General features: G+C 40.1%; 1 protein-coding gene and 1 long non-coding RNA gene across 2 annotated transcripts in view; one reads left to right on the top strand and one right to left on the bottom strand.

The window, feature by feature from the left end:
• Nucleotides 1–23,061, bottom strand: part of LOC140142344 (uncharacterized) — a 209,518-nt gene that overhangs the window by 78,401 nt on the left and 108,056 nt on the right. The window lies entirely within an intron of this gene.
• On the top strand, nucleotides 939–20,102 carry LOC140141797 (uncharacterized). Its single transcript, XR_011857454.1, has 4 exons — nucleotides 939–1,085; nucleotides 5,400–5,808; nucleotides 11,251–11,340; nucleotides 19,615–20,102. It is a non-coding gene; the product is annotated as an uncharacterized lncRNA (long non-coding RNA).

Here is a 23,061-nt window from a genome sequence, read left to right as displayed (position 1 = left end):
AAAGCTTTTATATCATTGTACAGATGTTACACGTTTAACATGTACTTTGCAGCACATGTACGTGTCAAGCATAATGCATTGTGAGTGAGTACATTTATGCTATCATATGATCATATCATAATTGTATGCAACTGCAGTTTTGCAATAGGCCTTGGATTTCAAGTCATGTATAGCGGTGCTGATGTGCATGTAGTATTTCGCGCTTTGTGCCGAATAGGCCAGTTTGAGCTCATTCAGGAATCAAATTGTGTACTGGAATTATCATCATTTAGTAGCATTTTGTACAAATTTTGGCCGATTGTTCGATCGTGCCGTGTGTAATCACGCCAGCATAAAAATATGCGGTAAGTGCGTAGCAGTTTTGCTTGTCGCATTTCATGGAACAATTGACCCTCATCGGGTCAGTGATGCATTGACTGCTTGAACACGGTCTGTCATCTTTTTCGTCCATGAATAATAGTGCAAATTATACTTTGTTTGGTTTGTAATTGAAAAAAATGAGACTCATAACATCGTGTATTGATGTAGAATGGCGTGCTGTGAATGCGCATTAATGTGCGACAGTTGTTGTGCACTTAGCAAATGTACACGAAAGTTGACACGCGCAGTGAAGAAAACTAATAGTTTTTACCAATTATATTAAAGAAGCCGAACAATATGTTGAAATAACTCTCAAATTTATTTTGGTGAAAACTTGTAAAAAGTATATAAAATTTAAAAAAAATTAAAAAGGCACTCCTAAAGTTAGATATATAGGCCTATTCATGATTGAAAAAAATATATATTTACAGTAATATTGTAAAATATGCTGAGGAGGTCGCCCGCTTTTTTTTCTTCAAAATTCCGATTTTTAAACGATTTATATTCTAGGAAATCTAATTTAGTGGTGTGCGCCCTTAAACAGTTCATTATTTGGGTACGGGCTGCGGATAGCAAGGACAATTTTTAGGAAAATCACATGTTTTCGTCGCTGTAATGTTGTTAACAAAATGGTCAGAAATCGCCTCATTTTGCACTACAGCCAAAGAAGAACTGAAGCCCTGTCATTATAAAGGAATTGTGAACAAAGATTAACATCCAGTTATGTGAGTAAAGAACAAGAAAAACGCGAAAATTCATTTGGTTTACATCTGGCAATTGTTGTCACTCGCGGTGAACAATCACAATGTCAATTGTCATGAATGTCATGCTTTTTAATTCTGCGTGCACTCGTTATACTCAACTCGTACTCAGTTCCAATAATTGAAACTCCAGTGCAAGTGTCTCTATTCATTAATTGCATGGTGGGTCCACAGCATGAAGAAATCTTGGCAAGTGATTGGAAATCAACGAGGAGGTAACGAGGTAACACATTTCTAATACCGTAATTTTTTTATCACAAAATATGATTATGAACAATCACATACAGATATTGAGCAATATGTCACATGATGTATGGATGGGTCAAACAGGTTGTCACTATTAAAATTTTACCAGAATGCAATAATAAATCCTGAGTCACTTGCACAGAAGGTTCTACAACTTGAGAAATTTGTAGTTGGACTACAACTGACTCGTCATGAGTGAAGTAAATTTCAGGTTATGTGGGGAGGGGGAGGTTATGGACAACAAAATTTAGCTTGACGTGACATTTACTACATTTTTTGTACCTTGGCGTGATATTACCATGGCATGAGAAAGTACATACCAAGACATTCTGAAACGATACCAGCGAATTCAAGAACACCACCGTGCATGCGTAAGACCTTTACAGCCAATACGTCCCGTATTTTACTATCGGATCGTTGGAACAAGAAAAGCTCATCACGAATTCACTCACCTTGCGATTCTACACCACTAGTTGAAATAAACTCCCCTGTTATTCCTCAAAACAACATGTAACTTCATTAATAAAAAATGTAAATCCTAGAATGACCCGTTACAAATGTAGGTCATCTGCAATTGATTCTTGAGTTTCCTGTTGGGAAGTTTGAAAAATTTGACGAGGAAGAATTCATTAGGGATTCTTATTCAATGGGTGCGTCTTGTAAAGAATTCACATAATTTGATTGGTTTTCTGGTGTATAATATCTCACATTCTTATTCAATGGGTGCGTCTTGTAAAGAATTCACGTAATTTGATTGGTTTTCGGTGTATAATATCTCACAATAGTTGATAGTGATATTAGTCAGGCGCGCCGCCACATAGCGGCGGACACGCTTGTTGCTCCTCAATGATCGTAGCGATAATGTGTTCGCGTAATACACGTCGGCGAGAACTAAGAACGCGATTCGGTGGCTTAGATGTTCGTGATGGTTTCGTTCATTTAAAACAACGGGATGTCCTCACAAAAGTAACTTTATTTTTTTCTGAAAAAAGGCAGTTTTTCTCGCAAAAATTACATTAAAACTGAATAAGAATGAGAATAAATGATAGGATTTTGTCTTTTGCCTATCCAATATCGTGTCATAATGGATAGGCTGGCCAATATTTTTATCGTAGTGGATACCTGCTCTACCCCAGCACGTTATGCTTATATTTATTTATCAAAAAGACAAAATCCTATCATTTATTCTCTAAATAGTTGTCAGTGATATTAGTCAGGGCGCGCGCCGCCACGCAACGGCGGCACGCTTGTTGCTCCTCAATGATCACACGATAATGCGTTCGCGTAATACACATGCGAGAACTAAGAACGCGATTCGGCGGCTTAGATGTTCGTGATGGTTTCGTTCATTTAAAACAACGGGGATGTAATCACATTAAGTAACTTTTTTTGTCTGAAAAAAGGCAGTTTTTCTTGCAAAAATTACATTAAAACTGAATAAGAATGAGAATAAAAGATAGGATTTTGTCTTTTGCCTATCCAATATCGTGTGCGCCGGCATCCACTACTCAAAATATTGGCCAGCCCATCCGTTATGACACGATATACATACGTATAGGCAAAAGACAAAATCCTATCATTTATTCTCTAACTCTGCAATAATTATGAGCCCCCCTCCGAACAGCCTGCCAAAATCGCCCCCGGCCCGTAAAAATATTCCCCCCCTTGTACACATGCCAAATTTTTGGGTTCCCAATTTTCAAACCTTAAATGGTCTACATGTATATGTTGCGAGTGCAGCAAGCAGGAAAATTTGCATATTAAAGCGTTTCTGTACTGTTTTCCTAAGCCTTTTTAGAGTCTTTTATTTAAAAGGTGCCCCAAGAATGTGCCAAAATTCCCTTGCCCCCCCTTTTGGCTCCCCAAAATTTCTTGCCCCCCCCAATTTTACCCTCCCCAATTTTTCCCTCCCCAGGGCTCATAATTATTGCACAGTCCCTTATTCATTATTTGGTATCAATTCATTATTGTCTTCCAATTGAGCATTGAGCAATATAAATTCATAATTTTCATTAATCCACTCTGCAGCTTGAATACAATAACCAATCAACTTCAAACTTGGTTTGGTGATTGGTCATACAGTAGCTAACCATAGCTTGATGTGCTGTATAGTTTTGTGTTGTCAATAATCAATCAACTTCAAACTTGGTATGGTGATAGGATATGGTAGCCTGGTGTGCTGTATAGTTTTGTATTGTGTTACAGTGTACTTGCATATTTATGAATATTAATGAACTTATTATTTGCATTTTTGCCTATATATTCATTTATCCACTCTGCAGCTTGAACGCAATAACCAATCAACTTCATTATTATGTTTTCAGGGTTATTAGGAGTTAAGAAAACCTAATAATGATAATATTGGATGGCTTATTTCCCATGATACCATAACATATCGGATTTGTCATACAAATATCGAACTCGCCGTTGGCTCGTGCGATATTTATATGACTCATCCGATATGTTATGGTATCATGCTCAGCCATCCAATATTATATCAAACTTGGTATGGTGATAGGATATGGTAGCCTGGTGTGCTGTATAGTTTTGTGTGTTACTTGCATATTTATGAATATTAATGAGCTTATTTGCATATTTTGCCTTGATTTTCATTAATCCACTCTGCAGCTTGAACGCAATAATCAATCAACTTAAAACTTGGTTTGGTGATTGGTCATAGTAGCTAACCATAGCTTGATGTGCTGTAAAATTTTGTGTTGTGTTACTTGCATATTTATGAATATTAATGAGCTTATTTGCATATTTTGCCTTCATTTTCATTAATCCACTCTGCAAATTTAACGCAATAACCACACCAATTTTTAACTCGATATGGTGATTGGATATGGTGGTATGATGTGCTGTATAGTTTTGTGTCATATTATTTGCATATTTATTAAATGAGCTTATTTGCATGTTTTGCCTACATTTTCATTAATCCACTCTGCAGCTTTTAAAAACACAACCGATCAACTTTTAAGTTGGTATATGGTGATTTTCGAATTTGATGATATTTTTGCTGAACGAATTAATCTGCAAGAAATATTTGGTACATAAACAATGTGTAGCCAGAGGTTTTCAGTGGTATAAAAATCTCAACTTTTCAGAAAAGTGGGGGGATTGAGGCTGTGGATCACAAAATGCCCTTTTAAACACAATAACCGATCAACTTCATTATTATGTTTTCAGGGTTATTAGGAGTTAAGAAAGCCTAATAATGACAATACTTGTATGGCTTATTTTGCATGATACCATAACATATCGGATGAGTCATACAAATATCGAACTCGCCGTTGGCTCGTCCGATATTTTTATGACTCATCCGATATGTTATGGTATCATGCTCAGCCATCCAATATATTATATTAAACTTGGTATTGTGATAGTATATATGGTGACCTGTTGTGCTGTATAGTGTGTCATGTTATGTACATACATAATAATGAGCTTATTTGCATATTATTTGTATAATTTTGCAAACTTTTGTTATTTACACACCATTGTTTGGGGGCCACAGAACCGCGTAATTCTGGTTTTCCATGTTTGATGATCGACCACCATTAATTCGTCTTGTTTTGATTCCCCATTATGGTGGATCTGTTTCAGAACTAACACATTTCCATAACCAGTTTATTTTAAATAGTTGGCGCAAGGGTCTTGTACGGCCGCCTGACGAACTTGTGTAGTTTTGGTGTCTTTCGATATCAAAGGACCATTCAAGACTTGCCCCTAACACACTAACATTGGGTCCGAAACTGCTCAAGCAAATTGAAGCAATAAGTTAATAGACACTAAAACTTGTGGCAAATTGCAGTGCAAACCCCAAGAATAGCCTATTGCCAGCCACAAAGCATGTGACTTTGCTTGAGTAGTCGTGGTCACTAACAAAGAACTGCGGAAATGTCCACAAACAATGAGATTGATAGATTGATTTTGTAATTTTATCATTTCTCTTTCTTTTTATTCAGGCACATTTAATTATTTATGGCTGTTTGGAGAGCTTACAAACTTTGCTTTATTTTATCTTCATAGCTGATGCCCATCAGGAGGGGTTACATGGCTACAATGTATATAGGTTTGGCAGCTGCACATGTTCTTACGCTACCGCAACATATTCTTAAGCCTATGACAACAGACCTGCCAGTCCTACAAGCAGAAAACCAGACCACGTATGATACAATGTATGTTACAAGTTCATCACCAGGACTTACATGTAGTATTAGCACTTACAGCTGGACGGATGTTCATCTTCATTCAAGAGGTCAACTCTACAAGGTACACATTATTTTTCACCGCAGAAAAGACATTTCACAAAGGCAGAGGCAGTCATCAAGGTCCATAGAATTCACAGACACATTAAACAGACATATCTGAGGCACAAACTAGACTGAAATGCACGATTCAAACATTTTGGCAGGTCATAGATGATGACAATATTAAGGTGAGTAAATACTGAAGCCAACTATATCCAGATTTTTACTGGAACCAGGCGTATACAGAACTTCAGCAACCGGGGGCATGAATTTCTTGGTGAGCTAAGAAAGGATCATGAAACGTGTAAATACAACATATTGAAGCTTAAATTGAACTAATTTGTGCGAAGCGCGCCTAAATTTGCTTTTTTAAAACGCTGAAATGGTCAAATACGGTATGAGATTAATTTTGTCAAAATTACATGCACACAGGCGTTTCGCTTCTGTTTTTTCTAAAATTTCTGTTCTCTTTTTTTGATACCAGGGGAGGCGCATGCCCGTTTAAAAAGGGCTGTATATGCTACTGGGTACTATCTTGGTATTTAAAGTGATACAGTGACCTTACCCTAATCTGAATGGGAAGACTGTTTATTGTTCATCAATTTGTATAGTGTCCAAGAAATGTTAATTATTTTATATAATATATGCTGAATAAGTTCTCATTCCTACCAACATCCCAGAAAACATTTTAGGCCATCCTTTGTCAGGGTTTCCAAACCAAATAAACTAGAAATTAACCAAATTATGCTCCTTTATAAAATCATCTGGAGGTTTGGCAGAACAGAAAATAAAACGACCAATTGTGAGATACTAAGAGGTTTGACAATTGGAATCTTACCAATAATATAGGACTCGCATCTCTCAAAGGGGGTCCTCTTGCTACTGAAGATAGCTGATGGATATGTTAAGTCAGTGCTATCTACTGAAGATAGCTGATTGATGTGATAAGTCATTAATATCTACTGAAGATAGCTGATTGCTATGTGAAGTCATTGCTATCTACTGAGATTAGCTGATGGCTATGTGAAGTTATTGCTAACTATTCAAGATAGCTGATGGCTCTATGAAGTCATGTTGTTATCTACTGAAGTTAGGTAATGTATATGTGAGGTCATTATCTACTGAAGATAGCTGATGTCTATCTAATATGGAGTCCTTGCCAACTACTAAAGAACGCTGATGGCTATATGAAGTCATTGCTATCTACTATAGCTGATTGCTTTGTGAAGTCATTGCTATCTACCGAGGTTAGCTGATGGATATGTGAAGTCATTGCTATCTACTGAAGATAGTTGATGGCTATGTGGAGTCATTTCTATCTAGCTGATGGCTATGATAAGTCACTATCTACTGAAGATAACTGATGGCTTTGTAAAGTCATTGCTATCTACTGAAGATAGCTGATGGCTATGTGATGTCAGTGCTACCTACTGATATTCATGGATGGCTGTGTGAATCTTTGCTATCTGCTGAAAATAGGTGATATTTATGTGAAGTCATTCCTACATGTATCTACTGAAGATAGCTAATGGCTGTGTACAGTTAATGCTGTATATTGGGGTTACCTGATGGCTGTGTGAAGTTATTGCTAATGTTAGGACATTTTGCCTCCCTACCATTCCGCCCCCTGCATGCTGAACTGCTAAATAATAAATATACTGATATTAAGATGACAACTCTCTAGTCCGCAGGTTTCCTAGTCCGAAGGCTCCTTAGTTCAAAGGTTCGCTAGTCCGAACACGTAATTTACCATTCGCTAGTTCTGAAAAAGGTTCGCTAGACCGAATATCGGGTTCTTTAGTCCGAATATAGAATAAGGCTCGCTAACCCAATCCCTAAACCCCAACCCTAACCCTAAACCCTAACCATAACCATAACCCTAAACCCTAACCCTAACACTACTAACCCTAACCCTTATTCTATATTCGGACTAGAGAACCTTCGGACTAGAGAACCTTCGGACAAGCGACCCTTCTGACTACAGAGAAGTCAGAGATATTAGTGGGTGTCTTTGTGAAGTTTTTACTATCTGCTGAAGATTTGATATTTATGTGAACTCATTGCTATCTACTGAAGATAGCTAATGACTGTGTAAAGTTAATGCTGTATACTGGGGTTACCTGATGGCTGTATGTTATTGCTATCTACTAAAGGGTAACAGGACATTTTACCTCCCTACCATATCACCCCCTACATAGTGCTATATAGTGCTACTGCTTACCCACTGTATAAGTTAGGGTTAGGGACATAGGGTAATGGCTTGGGGATTCGGGTTACAGATAGGGTTAGGGTAGGGCCCTATATCAATCGTCAACTTTGCCAATTTAGAAATGGGGGGGGGGGCAAAATGGCACGGTGGCAAAATGTCTAGCTTCTACCCATGATAGCTCTGTGAAGTCATTGCTATCTACTTAAAATAGCTGATGGCCATGTGAAGTCATTGCCATCTACTGAAGAGATCCAATGGCTATATGAGGTCATTGTTATAGCTACTAAAGATATCATTATTATCTACTGAAGATAGCTGATGGCTGTGTGAAGACATTGCTATCTATTGAAGATAGGTGATGCCTATGCAAAGTCATTGCTATATACTGAGGTTAGCTGATGGCTATGTAAAGTCAGTGCTGTCTAATGAAGAAAGCTGATGGCCATATGAAGTCATTGTTATCTACTGATATAAGCTGATGGCTATGTAAAGTCATTTTTTAAATAAATGAAGAATTGAACTTTTGTTCACAACACATAAAGTTGCTCACCTGAAATTTTCGGTTGTTAAGACTACAACCTTCTCCAGCAGACTGATCCAGTTCGATTTGGTCGATTTGCGACTCTTGACTTGTGGCGTCAGAACTGGATCGTAGACTCTTGCTAAGTTGTAGCGCCCCGTCCTTATTCAAAGAAGGTTGGTTGGCCCGGATGTGAATGGCCTCTTTGACTCCTCTTTCGAAGTACCGTGGTTCTCTGTCGAGGATCTGCACTTTCTCTAGGTCCACGTGATGTCCTGGGGACTCTATGTGTATGTGCTGAGATACCTCGGACGAGGTGGAGCTAGGCCGCCTATGCTCAAGGAAACATGTTTTTAGAGACCTGCCTGTCTCTCCTATGTATGATTCGAGCAGGGGCCCGGGTGGTCTGACCCTGGCAAGGAATCAGATATCTGGGACCCGTGGCGTCCTTTTTGTCCGTTTTGTCTTTAGGCGCAACTAACAGTTGACGTAGTGTGCGCGTTGGCTTAAGGTGGTTCGAAAGGCAAGGTTTAGGGAAATCATGAATTCCAACATTTTTGCAAATATCTCCAAAACCTTTCATGATACAATCTCAAGTGAGTTTGTGCTTATGTAGGGATATGTTGGCCATGTTATGAAGGTAATAAAACCGTTGCCATGGTAACCAAGCAGTCGCTATTGGCTTCTGACCAATCACATTAAAAGTTAGTTTTTTCCTGTTTTTTCGCAAATCACTTTATTTTTCCCAATAGAAGTATACTCACATGTTGAGTCATGTTCCTGCACACCTCCACTGATTTTCCCGTAAAAAAAATCCCAGTGGAGGGGGGGTCAAAGTGAAATTTTCGTTTTTTGGCCACAGATTCCATATTACTTACAAACTTTTTACAACGGTTTTATTTTATGTTACCAAATTTCAAGTTTGAACATTAGGCCAATTTAGAGCGATCCTAAGGGGATCTTCCCTCCCTCACATCTTGCTAAGCAATAACTGGAATTAATCGTTGAAGTCACCTCTACAAAATAAACCAAAAAATAGCCTTCTATGAAAACGGAAACATATTCAAATCCTTGGTTGTGAGTTTACATTTTTACGCAGAAAAATGAAGACTTTTCAAATACTTAACTGTGTAATTCAATAGGGAATGCAAAAACATACTATGCAAAAATGCATACATGGCCTATAATTTCAACTTTGACCTACTTTAACTTTAATGCTATAGTGGGAACCACCCCTAAATAACCTATGTTATTTAGCCTGAAATGTTTTCAAAATATTCATACCAAAATTAGCTTTCTACAATAACATAAACACATTTTTTTTAAATAGTTGTGAAGAATAGGTAATATACACACAAAAATGCAGAAATTTGTCAAAAAATGCTGATTTTTTTTCAAAAAATGTCAAATTTCAAAAACTTATATCTCAAGAAGTATAGAAGATACAAGTCTCAACTAAACCGTTAAACAAGAGTATGAATCTCCTCTACAAAATACAAAAAAGTAGCCTTCTACATTTGCAGTAACATTTAAAACAAATTAATTTTTAAACCGTCATATTTTATGTTACCATATTTTATGTTACGGCATGGGACCCTTTTTAAGGCAGCCCATGGAGGAACAGTGAGTCACCCCTCCCCTTTCCATAGACTTGGGGGGGGCGGTGCCCTGGGCAAGCACTGCCCTTAGCCTCCCTGGCCAGGGTTATGGCGAAGACCAACGGCGGATCTAGCGAGCTAGCACCAGCAGTTAGCATCGGTAGTGAAGGCAGATGAGTTAATTACGACCTCCAAAGTCAACGGCAGTCCACTGGCGGATGAACAGAGGAGAAGGGAAATGGTGGTCATCCTTAGTCCACCCTGTAGAAGGCTACAGTATTAGCCTAGAGGTAGAGGGTGGTCATGTAGTTTGGTGTGCTAGGCTATTGGTCGGAAGGTTGTAAGATCATGAGCTTTCTCATTTATCCTCTATCCCACTCATTGTGTCCCTAAACGTGCAGACACCACAATGGGTGCATAGCATGCCGTGGTTCGGAGGGTCATGTAAAATGGTGGTCCCATGTACCAGAAGAGCAATATCTGGACATGTAAAAGTTGCAGGCCTTTTTCGTAAAGAGCAGGGGATCAGCCCGGGCCTGTTGTCTGTCACACTCAGCATTGAGGTCAACTTGCACTGCCCTTTGGGTATTTGGAGTATTCAGAAAGCGTGGATATTATTATTATTATTACCAAATAGTGGGAACCACCCCTAAATAACCTGCGTTTAGCCTTAATTGTTTTCAAAATATTTGACACAAAGATATAGGGATGATGACGCTGTGTAAGGGAAACATCAAAGAACACTGCTAACCTGATATATTTTTATAGCTAGGCAGGAGTGCATATTTACGTTTTATATCTAGTCAGTGAGAGCGTAATGCGCAAACACGATATGCGTGTATCGGGAGGTATGCGTATAAAGGCAATTTGCGTATACACCCACGTATGACACTTCGTGCACAATAATTTCCCGTACCATACCTCCGCTTCACCTTCAATTGGTCCAAAACTTTACAATCGTAAGTAAAAAGAAAGTCCAGTTTTAGAAGCAGGAGAAACCCTGAGAACACCTGTGGCGAGTATGGACTGGAATTTAGTTACTCTATGGAGAGAGTTAATATCTTTTAATACAATGTATAGGATCATCTGCATAGGCTCTTAAAACCTGTGACTAAAACTGTTGAACATTGCTTTCATTGCCAAGTACATGTAATAGGCATGTGTCTCTTAATTATACAGAATCTGTATAACAGTTTCGCATGTTTTTTTTTGTTCATTAGCAGAGCAGGTTCTTACCACCTTGTTTATTCAAAGAGATAATTCTTCATTATTCTTTGTTGATTTGTATTTTTTGTTAATACAGCAAAAAGAACCTTAATGTTCCAAAGGAAAGTCTATGTAGAGTGATTTCTGACAGATGATGACAGCATATTGACCACAAGTTACATGACAGGTAAGAAATTGAAATGCAAGCCAATTATACCTTGGGGGAGGGCAATCTCTGTGCTCCCTTGTACATTGTACTACCATAAAACCTCATCTACAAGCATATAGAATGCTTTTGATGAAAGCTAAATTAATCTGTCGCTATCCATCGACAAAGTTAGATATTACCGATACCAGCGTATACATCCAAGTATTATTGTAAGACAATCTATTGTATTGTCATATTTTTCATTATTTTCGTATTAAGCTTTCATCAAAATCCACCATATATGCAGTCTGCCGCCTGGACAACCAATTCTTTAGAAATGCTTAGTCGCGCTAAAAGTCGATCGATACATGTAAAAATCAGCACAATTCAGAGATACACCTTTTTGCTATGAAATTAATTTTCTCGGTCAAATATAAAGCAATATTTTTTTTTTCTTCAGTAATGTCAGTTAAAAACTTGGTGCTTGGATATACATTTTTTTAAAATCCTGGTGTTAAAATTAAGCATCAAATTGTGTCTTTTAGTGTGATATTTTTGATTTTTATAGGCCTTGAATTAGCCTCTCTTGAGCTTTTTTACGGAATTCATGTTTTAGCGTCTCAAACTAACATAGTTTGCTAAAGAAAGATATTTCCCACCTCTGTAAAGCACATCGTGTGGGTCTATATGTTATAGTTTTGTCAGAATTTCCGTTTTTGTTTTACCCTTTTTCCATTCATGATCCGAAAATGTCAAACTAAGTAAAAGTAGGCAATGGTGAGTACTTTTTTATCTCGAGAGCAACCAGCATAAATAGTCGATATTTCCTTTGTTGTTATCCAGGTCAATTTTTCATTGAAAGCAAATTGCCCGACCAGCGATTAAATCCCCAATTGGGTGTTCTGGTTAAACATGATCAGTAGGAGCGCTATAGGTCTGGGAATTTCTTTGCTATATTGAAGTTCTGGCAACACTATAGCCATGCCGGTATTCCTATTAAACCCAGGGATATCGATCCACAATGCTAGTACTAGCCTTTAGATTTCACGTGTTGATTTAGAAATTTTTTCAGCCGACAGTGAAAGATGGTGAAATCAAAACTGAAATTCTGACAAAACTATGATATATAGCTCACGGTGATGTGCTTTAGAAAGTTGGGGAAAATCCTTCATTAGCGAACTATATTACTTTGAAAAGCTAAAAGGTTGATCCAAGAAAAAGCTCATGACCCGAGCTGAAGCCTATAAAAATCGAATATCTTACACTAAATGACTGAATTTCAGGCCTAAGTTTAACACCAGGATTATAAAAAAAATCAGTATCAAGCATTATAGTTTTTCCAGCCATTTACTGAAAAAATTAAAATTATTGCTTTTCATTTGGCTGAGAAAATTTTTTACACTGAAAAGGTGTAACTCAAAATTTTGCTCATTTCAACACCAATTTCGATCGTTTGTATTGCCTCATTAAATGACTGAGTGAGCCTTGCAGAACAAAAGAATCTGTTGTGCAGGTAGCTGACTGTATGCTTGTAGACGAGGTTTTAAGGTATTCCGTATTTTCTCTATTTTTTGCCCCCCACCCCATCAATGCCCCATCATTTTTTTCAACCGAAACATTGGAGAAAAATTGTGAAATTTCCATGCTATCTTGCGTTGGTAAGCTTACCACTGCCCACACACGATCGTTAATTGCCAAAATTGACATCGCAAACCCAGATGTGAACCGGAAGTCATTGATCCCAAGTTTATAGTTTGTCATTTTGGCGTGATTTTTAAGCTTAAAGCCATATTATAACATTTTCATACAAAATAGATTAGTATTTCTTTGCCAAAAAATGTTAGCTTTTACTGTCAGATATATCCTCTTTTAATTTTAAGCGGAACAACTAAGGCAAAGCAAAGAAAATTGGAATTTACTACCAGCGCCGATATCGCCAATACGTATCACTCCTTCGGTCGTGTTACGGTACGATCTTTTGCTGTGTAGATCACCGTCCCGCACGCCATGTACGTACTGTGTTATGAACATCGCATATGCGTTCAACTAATATTTTCATCGTAATAATAAGACACAGTTCCTGCATTTTTTTCAAAATCTCGAATTTTGATTTTTGCAGGGTATGTTGGTTTAATAAAGTACAATATAATTGGGTAAAACAACAGAATTTTGAAAAATATTGAGGGCATCCTGCTCAGCAAATGTTATAATATGGCTTTAAACCTTTTTTTGTGAATTGTTGTTGTAAAAAAGACCTCCAATAAGTGCCCTCCTTTTTGAAAATGCACCCCCCAGGGGCTTTTAATAGAGTAACTAACTGTACTGGCTACAAAATAATCGGCATTTTCCTACCGTTGATCACATGATACCATTCTTGACTCCCTTCTCAGAAGTGAGAGGGACATACATAATCATTGTACACAAGCGCACAATACTAACCTCACACGACCTGATCTATGCACAAAACGAAGTTTGGGACCACAAGAAACCCCTGTACCACAGAAAAGGTTTTGGCACCCCGGAAGAACGGGGATGACAACGCCCCAGGTGTAGGTATCGCCCAACACTAACGAGATATCGCCTTCACCAACACACATTTCTTGCGACCCTCTACGTGAGAACGTATGACTTTCTTGAGGGGTGGAACGCATAAAACGCGGGAAGGGCTCAGGTCGTGGGAGGTAAGTATAGTGCGCTTGTGTATGTCCCTCTCACTTCTGAGAGGGGAATACACATGCGCACCCTCTACTTACCTTCCACGACCTGATCTATGCACAGGATACCACTGAGAGCAAGGAGGTGGAAGAAAGTTGTGAGAAGTAAGGAGGGCACCCAGTGCAAACTCCGCTCAACCATAACAAAAACCACCCAACCCAAGACTGGCCTAACATCCTCGATCCGATCCCTGGCAGCCTGCAAGCAGTGCTGAAGTACCTACAGCTAAACGACTTGCAAGGACGTCCTTGAGGTAGACTGGAAGGTGGTGGGGCTCTTCCAGCCAGCTGCATCAAGCATCTCCCTCAGGGACATCCCAGAATGGAAAGCCCAAGAGGCCGCTTGGGACCGAGTTTCGCGACACCTGACTAAGACCTGTGACTGTGTCTAAGGACCCGTCATCCATTCATGATGTTTTTGGTGGGCGCAACAGATGACGGAGGCAACCCAGTGGCTGATGGTGCTTCTAGCGGCCGGCCTAAATGGCGTGGCCGAAGTGATGAAAAGCTGCCTGATGCCCCCACTGATCTTCTCGGTACACTTTTAAGTACGAACTAAGGGCCCTAGCGGGGCATGACGGTTTCTCCGCCTGCTCCGCGACCATTACCAGATCAGGGAGGAACACCAGGGAAGGAGTAAATGACATGGTCTGGTTCTTGGTCAAGAAACTGGTCCTAGGCAGGATAGAGACCCCCGTTGGTGGACGGCGAAGAAAATGGCCCACAGCTCGAGGAGATTGATGTGTCTCTGAGCTTGAGTCCTCGACCACCGCCTGAAGAGCCTGCTCCCCACCCTGACGGATGCATCCGAGGTAAGGACGTTGGTAGGACGAGGTTCCGGGAACACTCGGCTGACCTATCCACCAGGAAATAAGGCAGGGGAAAAGATGCCAAGGGACCGGAATCCTGAGGCTGGTGCCAGGCTCGAAACCACCCGAGGAAGTACAACTGTATCTTCCTCATGCGTAGCCGGCAGCCCGGAACCAGATCTATGAGGGCCTGGACCGATGCTGCCTGCCTGATCTGCAGAGCAGTACCGTCGAACATGAAGCAAAGCCATTTCTGGTCTGACTCACGGATTGGTACGTGGAGGTATGCATCTTTCAGATCTAGGGTGACTCCCCACCAGCCTGGCTGAAGGACAGATAACACCACCCGCAGCGTCTCCATCTGAGAACGCGGGGCCTTGATGTAGGCGTTCAGGCTGAGGATTGGGAGCCACTCTCCGGATTTCTTTGTGGTAAGGAAGGATGTGGAGTATTGGCCTGTAAGGAAGGCCCTGGGAAGAGGTCTGATGGCTCTCTTTGTTAGGAGAGCTACGATCTCCTCTACCAAGGCCTCCCTCTGTAAGGGATCCAGCGGTGACGGGGTGATTCGAACCCCTCGGAACCAATGGGGGCGTGAGGTGTACTCGCTCTGGTAGCCTTATCTAGGACCCATCGGTCTGAGGTCACTCCCCGCCAAACCCTGGCATATGCCAGGAGACGACCACCCACTGGGAGTGGATGGTCGAGTCCTGGAAGGGAGTCAGAACCGGCATCCCCGACCACGTCCGCCATAGGTGGATAGGTCATTACACCGGCACCGCCACTCTTGCCTCGCCCTCCCTTGCGATTGCATTTGCGATTCCGCCTGCCGCCTCTTGCCCCTTGAATGGGGCCAGAGGTCTGGAGTAACAGGAAATAACAGCTGCAAATGCAATGGTACTGCTGCTGCTGCTGAAATTGCTGGTTGCTGACACGGTTGTTTGATGGCATGTAAAACCGAGTCATTTTTAAGAAATGTTGAACAATGATGGCGCTATTTATCTAAAATCTTGTTTGCATCTTTTCAAGGGGTAGACACTTACTTGTAAAATGGTATTAGAACATCAGCAAAGAGACTAAGAAATGACAAGAGAATTTTCAAAAAACTTTTACCATGAAATGTAAAAAGGTACAAATCATATTATTTGGCTAATTTAGATTAAAAATATATGTAGATAGGGCCCTCAATTTGGACACTAATGTGCAGTTTATAGAATTAAAATTACCACAAGAAAGCAGAAAAAGATGAATAATTTGATATAGAAATGAAATTTTTTGTTAAAGATTGCAACAAATTATATGTGTACATACAGTTTATTGGTGTGATAGCTGTTCAAGTGTAGAATTGAGCATTATAATAATGTTTTTTTTTTTTAAATAATAAATGATCACATCAAACAACCATGCTGAGCAACCAGCTGCTGCTGCTGAGGCACCTGGATATAGGTCAGCCACGGAAGGCGGTCAACCTCACCCTTATCACGTGGTGAATGCCTGCCCTTGATGTCACACGATAAGGGGATGAACAGAATTTACTTGGGGGGCTTAGCTGGCTTTGCCACATATCCTAAGTCAGAAGCCAGTTGCGGGGGCGTCTCGAACTCCAATCGCATCTTAGCGTCCGATGGGGACGGCTGCGAAAAAAGGGAGCCGAGACCTTAGGCGAAGGAGCCTCTTCCGCAACTGGTCCTCCTCGGAACCCGGAGTCGGTGCTGGGAATGAATAAGGGTCCCCCAGCCTCGACACTGATCTTAACTCCACTGGTACTGTCCAGGTGGAGCCGGGTCGGGCTGAGGAACCCCGCCCCACCGAGTTGGCTCCTGATTGGGGCTACGCTCTGGACCGAGGTGGCCCGACCGGGAAGCTCTGAGAGAGACTGGGAAGGGCGCTAAGCGACTGATGGGGTCGCATGATGAACCCCAACAGGGATATCAGAACCCTCTCTGCCTGCCCTGGGGGGAGTCGAAAAATCCCGAGAAGACTCTACCTCCGTCTGAGAACCATCTGAAAGCTCATCATAGCTAGCCTCTTCGCTAAGGCACCAGAAACAAATATGTTCGATCTTTGGATCGACCGTCGAGGCTGCTTCGATGCTTGTTATTAATGAACTATCAACTAATTAATCAGAATTAACGTTAAATTTATATTGGTCAATAACTCTACAGACACAGATTACTATTTTATCACAACTAACAGAAGTAAATTAATTGATTTTATAAATAATAAGGATCAACCAAGCATCGATGGTCGATCGAAAGATCAAACTAATTTGTTTCTATTGCCTAATCGCATCGGAATGCGGATCCGGGCCCATTAAAGGCAAACCTTGACCCACTGGTCGGGTTACCGCCAAGGGCACCTGACCGGGATCTTTGCTTAACAAGGCAATAAGTTGGTTCATGCGGTCTAACGCCAATGGGTCTGAAAGTGATGAGATGGCGTTGACAGAGCCTCAGCCTGAGATGCCGAGCATTGACTGCTCTGGAATCTCGGATGTTCAACCATCGGGGGAGCAGCTAGGGCAGAGGAGGGGTCCCGATGCACGTCTGGCCAGGAGCCAAGCGTACTGGATCCGAGCGGTTGAGCGTGGCTGCCGCCGGAGATCGCTCTACCGTCCTAGACGGTCGAGCCTTGGAACTATTGAGGTCGACCGCTGCACGGGAGGGCGAGATTGGCCGCTCGGGCGCGAGCCAGCCCATTGCTCAGGGGTGCGGGTTGCACACCCATACGGTACTCGACCTGGACACCGTGGCGCTCAGGGAGCCGCCGTGAGGGTGCAAGCCACCCAGCATAAGGGAGGCCAGAGCCAAAAGGATTGGGGACTGCCCAACCTAGGGACAGACGGAGAGACCGACTCGCTCATACATGGTCTCCTGGAGCTAGATGACCCAGGGGACAGAGGACAAACTCCCAGGCTAGGGACACTCTCTTCGCAGAGCCAGACGACTCCTGCGAAGAAGAAGCGGCATTTTGGTTTCTGTCCCCAAGCCCCTCCACCTTTGCGTTGGTGGGACTTTTGAAGTTTCACCCCACCTCTACCGCCAGAGAACCCAAAACATGAAAAAGCGCACAGGATCCAAAAAGATGAACACGAGATCCCCTACTACTGAAAGGCGCGCACAGGAACAGTTTTGACATTTGCCCCCGCAAAAAAAAAAAAAAAAAATCGTGAATTTTAAGTAGCGGAACAGAAGGGGAGATCGCCGGTGACCTCCTGTGGAATTACCAGGGGAGCCAGTGAGAGCCTATGATTATTTTACTTGGCGGCCTCACGTCGGGTCACAGAGACTACGACAAACTAGCAAGAAAAAAACATCACAAAGGGGAAAAAATCTTGCTAAAGTTACAGAAAATACCACAGAAGTGATAACTGATACGCTGCTACGTTATTTCTCTACAGAAATCGGAGCTCTTTGTAAACACGTCATTGTTGGTCGCAAGAAACAAATTGGTGAGGGTGATATATCATTAGTGTTGGGCGATACTAACACCTGGGTGTTGTCATCCCCGTTCTTCCGGGGGTGCCAAAACATTTTTCTGTGGTACAGGGGGTTTCTTGTGGTCCAAAACGTCGTTTTGGGCATAGATCAGGTCGTGGGAGGTAAGTAGAGGGTGCGCAGTGTATCTTGATGTTCACCCCATCAACAGTAGGAAAGTGCCAATTATAATAGGAATGGCCTATGTAATGTACACTAAATATTCAGGACATCAATAGCAATACAAGAGAAAGATAACAAAAAAAAATTTATGGATAGAAACATGTATACTGTAAAACCCTGTCTACAAGCATATAGTGTTTTTTATTAAATCTTAATTAATTCGAAGCAAGTGTTTATATACCAATACAATAGATCGGTCTTAAAATAATACATTTTGTTTGTATATGCTTGGATCCGTAATTTATTTGCTCAAACTCCATAATGGCGACTGGATTAATGTAGCTTTCATCAGAAGCACACTATATGCTTGTAGACAGGGTTTTACGGTATATTAAGAGAAACCAGATATGGGAGGTGCAAAGCAGTTTCTTCTTTCTGTACTGAAATAAATCAACATTTAAAGAATATGTAACCCATCACATCAATAGTTTTAGTCATCAATCACCGTCTGATAGTATTTAGTTACTCGCAGTTAGTGTGCCCTCAAAATAAAATGCTGTCCATATTTTGCCTGTTTATGGCAACTGCCGGCAAATAAAATTCAATTTTGAAGTTAGAATCGCCTCAAATTTGGCCATTTAAAGGCATTTGCAGGTAAGTTAGTGGAGGTATTTTGACAACTTTGGATGGCTGGTTAATAATTTCACATTTTGCTTGTTGTAAAGTCGCTGAGTGGGTGGGCTTATAGGGGCATGGGCGGTTAATGGAGCGAATGCTGTACCCATCCCTAATTAGGGTGGGGCTTGTTTGAAACAAATTTGTTGATGTACAAATGACAAATTGACTGCTCAGTGCCAGAAGTGGGTAAGTGCAATAGCTGCCATGGGTATAGATGCCAAGTGTAGATGAGAACAATATACTGTGTGTAAATTGCCAAATATTCAGCTATTGCACTTACCCACTTGCACTGAGCAGTCAAAATACCAATGGCTTTGCACATTATTTTCCATCACAATGCACTCCACATTCCGAGTTGTACATTGTTCTAGGTAAAAATAAGCAGTATTTGTATTGATTATTTGTCATTTGAACTACAACAAAATCATATCTTGAACTGAAAGCCTGATGATTGCAAGATAGATGGGCTAACCACTCTTATTTTATTCTTTTCCATAAATCTTCATTTTGTCACAGGTGATCATCATATTAAGTCATACAAAAATCACAATGCATCGGACACAAGAGGTGTAGCTGTTTGTCTCAAAAGCGTGAGATTCCGTAGAGGTGATGGGGCATTTGACGACATCCACTTGCTATATACCTTACACGGAAGAAGGAAGGGCTATTGAGAATGAATGTTCATCATAGGGCTGTTTGGCAGCTTGGGTTTAGTCTCAAGGAATTGAAACTATGATAGTCTATCGAGAACAGAACTATAATCACTGCAAGCTCCTGTAAGCTTTTAGAATTTAGATTGTTTTGTAATAAACACCGTGCTATCTACTGAAGATACACTTGAATGGGAGGGACTATGAAATGAGCTCTGTCCCTCAATCTGTATGTATTTATTATGTATTTGTAAAATGGGATACACAAAGTCTGTGGAACCGGGTATAGTATACGCATACAAAGTGGCATATCCCTGTATGACAAGTGATTAAAAGGGTACTACACCCTGGCCAATTTTGTGCTTATTTTGCATTTTTCTCAAAAATTGTAGCGCATTGGTGACAATTAAGATATGCATGTTGTAGGGGCAAGGATTACAACTATTGCTCTGAAAATTCAGCAACTCAAGGCAAGTAGTTAAATTGATTTATTGATCAAATGTTGGTTTTCCCTCATTTTTGACTGTGACTCCACAACTGCTCTCTGTGCCGAAATCAAATTTCCAGTGCATTAGTTCTTGCCCCTATAATATACATATCTTACTTGTCACCAATGCGCTATAATTTTTGAGAAAAATGCAAAAATAGGCACAAAATTGGACAGGGGTGTAGTACCCCCTTAAATGATCTTAATGCATAAAATTGGGGCTATAGAATATGTTAGGCCTAAAAAAATTGTTTGATTGGCATAACAACAAAAAATAAGGGTAGGTAGGTAGGGATTTTTGTTTACTTTTAAAGCTGTAAATTGGGTTTAATTAAGGCATTAGAACTTTTTGCTTTTTTTTTAAATTTTTTTTTTAATGTTTTTTTTTTGCAAAAAAAAAAAGTCAAGGTCGGGCCTATTTATAGGGTCAGTTTACGCCAATCAAACAATTTTTTAGGCCTTAGAGCATTGGCAGATTGGGTATATGGGCAATTCCAAGCGTTTCCGAATAATGCAAAATGCCTTCATGCAAATTTATTTTTAATGCAGCCAAATTAAGCATGTATTAACAGCACAAGGTGAATAGCATAATGGTAAACTATTTTTGCTAAGTGAATGGTTAAGGTAGGAGAAACTTTTCAAAACCACCCTGATTTGTACATGCAAACTTGGAGAGCAGTATTTTTTTTCACCAAAAACGTTTTTTGCCAACTCTTTGAATTTAGTAATCTAGGATATTAAATTTACCACTGTTGTAAAGCTTGGGATGTAAACTGACAACTATCAGTATCCATTTAAAAAAAAAAAGAGCATTATCTGTTTACACCAAATTTTCTGACACCAGGTTGCACGCTGTCTCAAAGTTTTGTGCTATCTACTGAAGATAGCACTTAGTTTGTTTTGTATTTCACACATGCTATCAACTGAAGATAACACTTAGACCATTCTGCATTACATATAGGTGCTGTCTACTAAAGATAGCACTTTAGATTTTTTTGCATTACTCATGTGCTATCTTCAATAGGGGTGATTGATAAGCCCTAAGGTTAGGTAGAAGGAGATGAGCTCTACAGTTGTAACTGATATTGTTTGCAGTTCAACTTACTGGATGATTACACAGAAAGTTTGAAGTAATTCTTTTTTCTAGTATTTTTGCGAGAGATAATTAAACCTTGATAGTCAGCAGTTTCTAAGAATTGTCGGTTTAGTCTTGTGTGGTGACAGTGATTGGCTTCACCAGACAGGGGTCGTTAAGTCTCTCCTTTCCATGTTTGAACTCGACAGCCCAGTTCTTTACCATGCTGTATGAAGTGGAATCCTCCCCAACTGTGATCACTTTCCAGCTTGGGTGTTAAGCCCCTGAGACCGAGGTAGTGGATGACACTGCGGATTGGCTGATTTTCCCCTGTTTTTTCTTCAATTCTCAGAAACCGCTGACTGTCAATGTTTTTAAACATTAATTAATTATTAGTTAGAGATAATTAAAATGATCTCAACTGAAAAACTAGAAAAGAGAAAATCAATTCAAACTTTCTGTGTAATCATTTAATAATCTGAACTGCACTTATTAATCACCTCTCCCTCGTACCATGTGCATGAAATACAAAACAATCCAAGACCTATCTTCAGTAGATAGTGAGGATGAAGTAGCTGTTATATTTAAATACTTAAGAGGTATCATTCTATTTAGTATTGAATTTATATGTGATAAGCAAGCATTTCCCCCGAGGGCACAAGTTGCACAAGATATTTAATCGCAATAATACCAAGGTTAGTTAAAATAAAAAAAAAAATATGAGGTCAATCATCTGAAGTCGCACAATAGTAAGATCATCAAAGTAAGCACTCATAAACAAACCGAAACCGCAAGGAAATGCAACTGTAGAATTAAAGAAAATAGTCCCCTCCGTGGCGAATGCTTGACTGAAGCAATAGTGTACAAAGCTACTATAATAATGTTTCTGAATGCTCGTCTTGAAGAAACCATTTTACCCATGCCGAGAATGGTCGCGTCCATTAAAATGACTTTTCAGGTCATGAACTAGGAGGTCAATCGGGTCATTGTCATGCGGTCATCGATCGGCGTGTTTGGCAATGGGTGGGCGGCCCATTCGCATGGCAGATTCCTCCTAGTTTTTTCGTTAGCCAATGAGAGGAAGCCTTTTTTGGAGAGATTGGCTTTATCTTCTTTTTCAAATATCACAACGCATTCAGCTCTCATCCGACTAGGATCGGAAATTTAATTTTCCCACCCGCCACTCCCATAAGCGGTTGAGGAAAAATATGAATTGGTTGTAAGGCCAAAAATATCAATAAAAATTTTTTTTTAAATGATATATTGTGTTTATGGAGTAAAAGAAAAATTGCAGCATGAAGAAAACATTCATGCTTTCATAAAAATCAATTGTTTTCGATATAAATTTTGCCAATCAATTGAGTAATTACAAATATTATTTAAATGTTAAAAACTGTTTAATATGTACAACAACATCCAAAATTTAGGGTTAAAAAGACAAAACAACCGACGTTTCGGGAGCATAAAAACATCCCTTTTACAAGGTTAAAAAGTAGCACTAGTAGCTAGCACTGCAAGACATTAAATGAGAAAGACAGCAAAAAGAAAGTGACAAGCATAGAATGAAAAGAAATTAGAATGATAATAAAAACATACAAGGGAAAAATCAATAAGGTGAGAAAAACAGGCATGTGCAAGTATAGCAGGCCAACCAGGTCAAAATGGGGAAAAGCAAATCTATGGTCAGCCATTCTGGTCAAAAGATAAATATTATTTAGAAATGCATAAGTCATAGGCATCTCTCCTACAAG

This window comes from Amphiura filiformis, chromosome 20 (genome assembly GCF_039555335.1).
Source record: "Amphiura filiformis chromosome 20, Afil_fr2py, whole genome shotgun sequence".
In the NCBI taxonomy this organism is placed as follows: Eukaryota; Metazoa; Echinodermata; class Ophiuroidea; order Amphilepidida; family Amphiuridae; genus Amphiura; species Amphiura filiformis.
The sequence above is the reverse complement of the archived record's forward strand: the minus strand, read 5'-3'. Positions and strand labels throughout refer to the sequence as shown.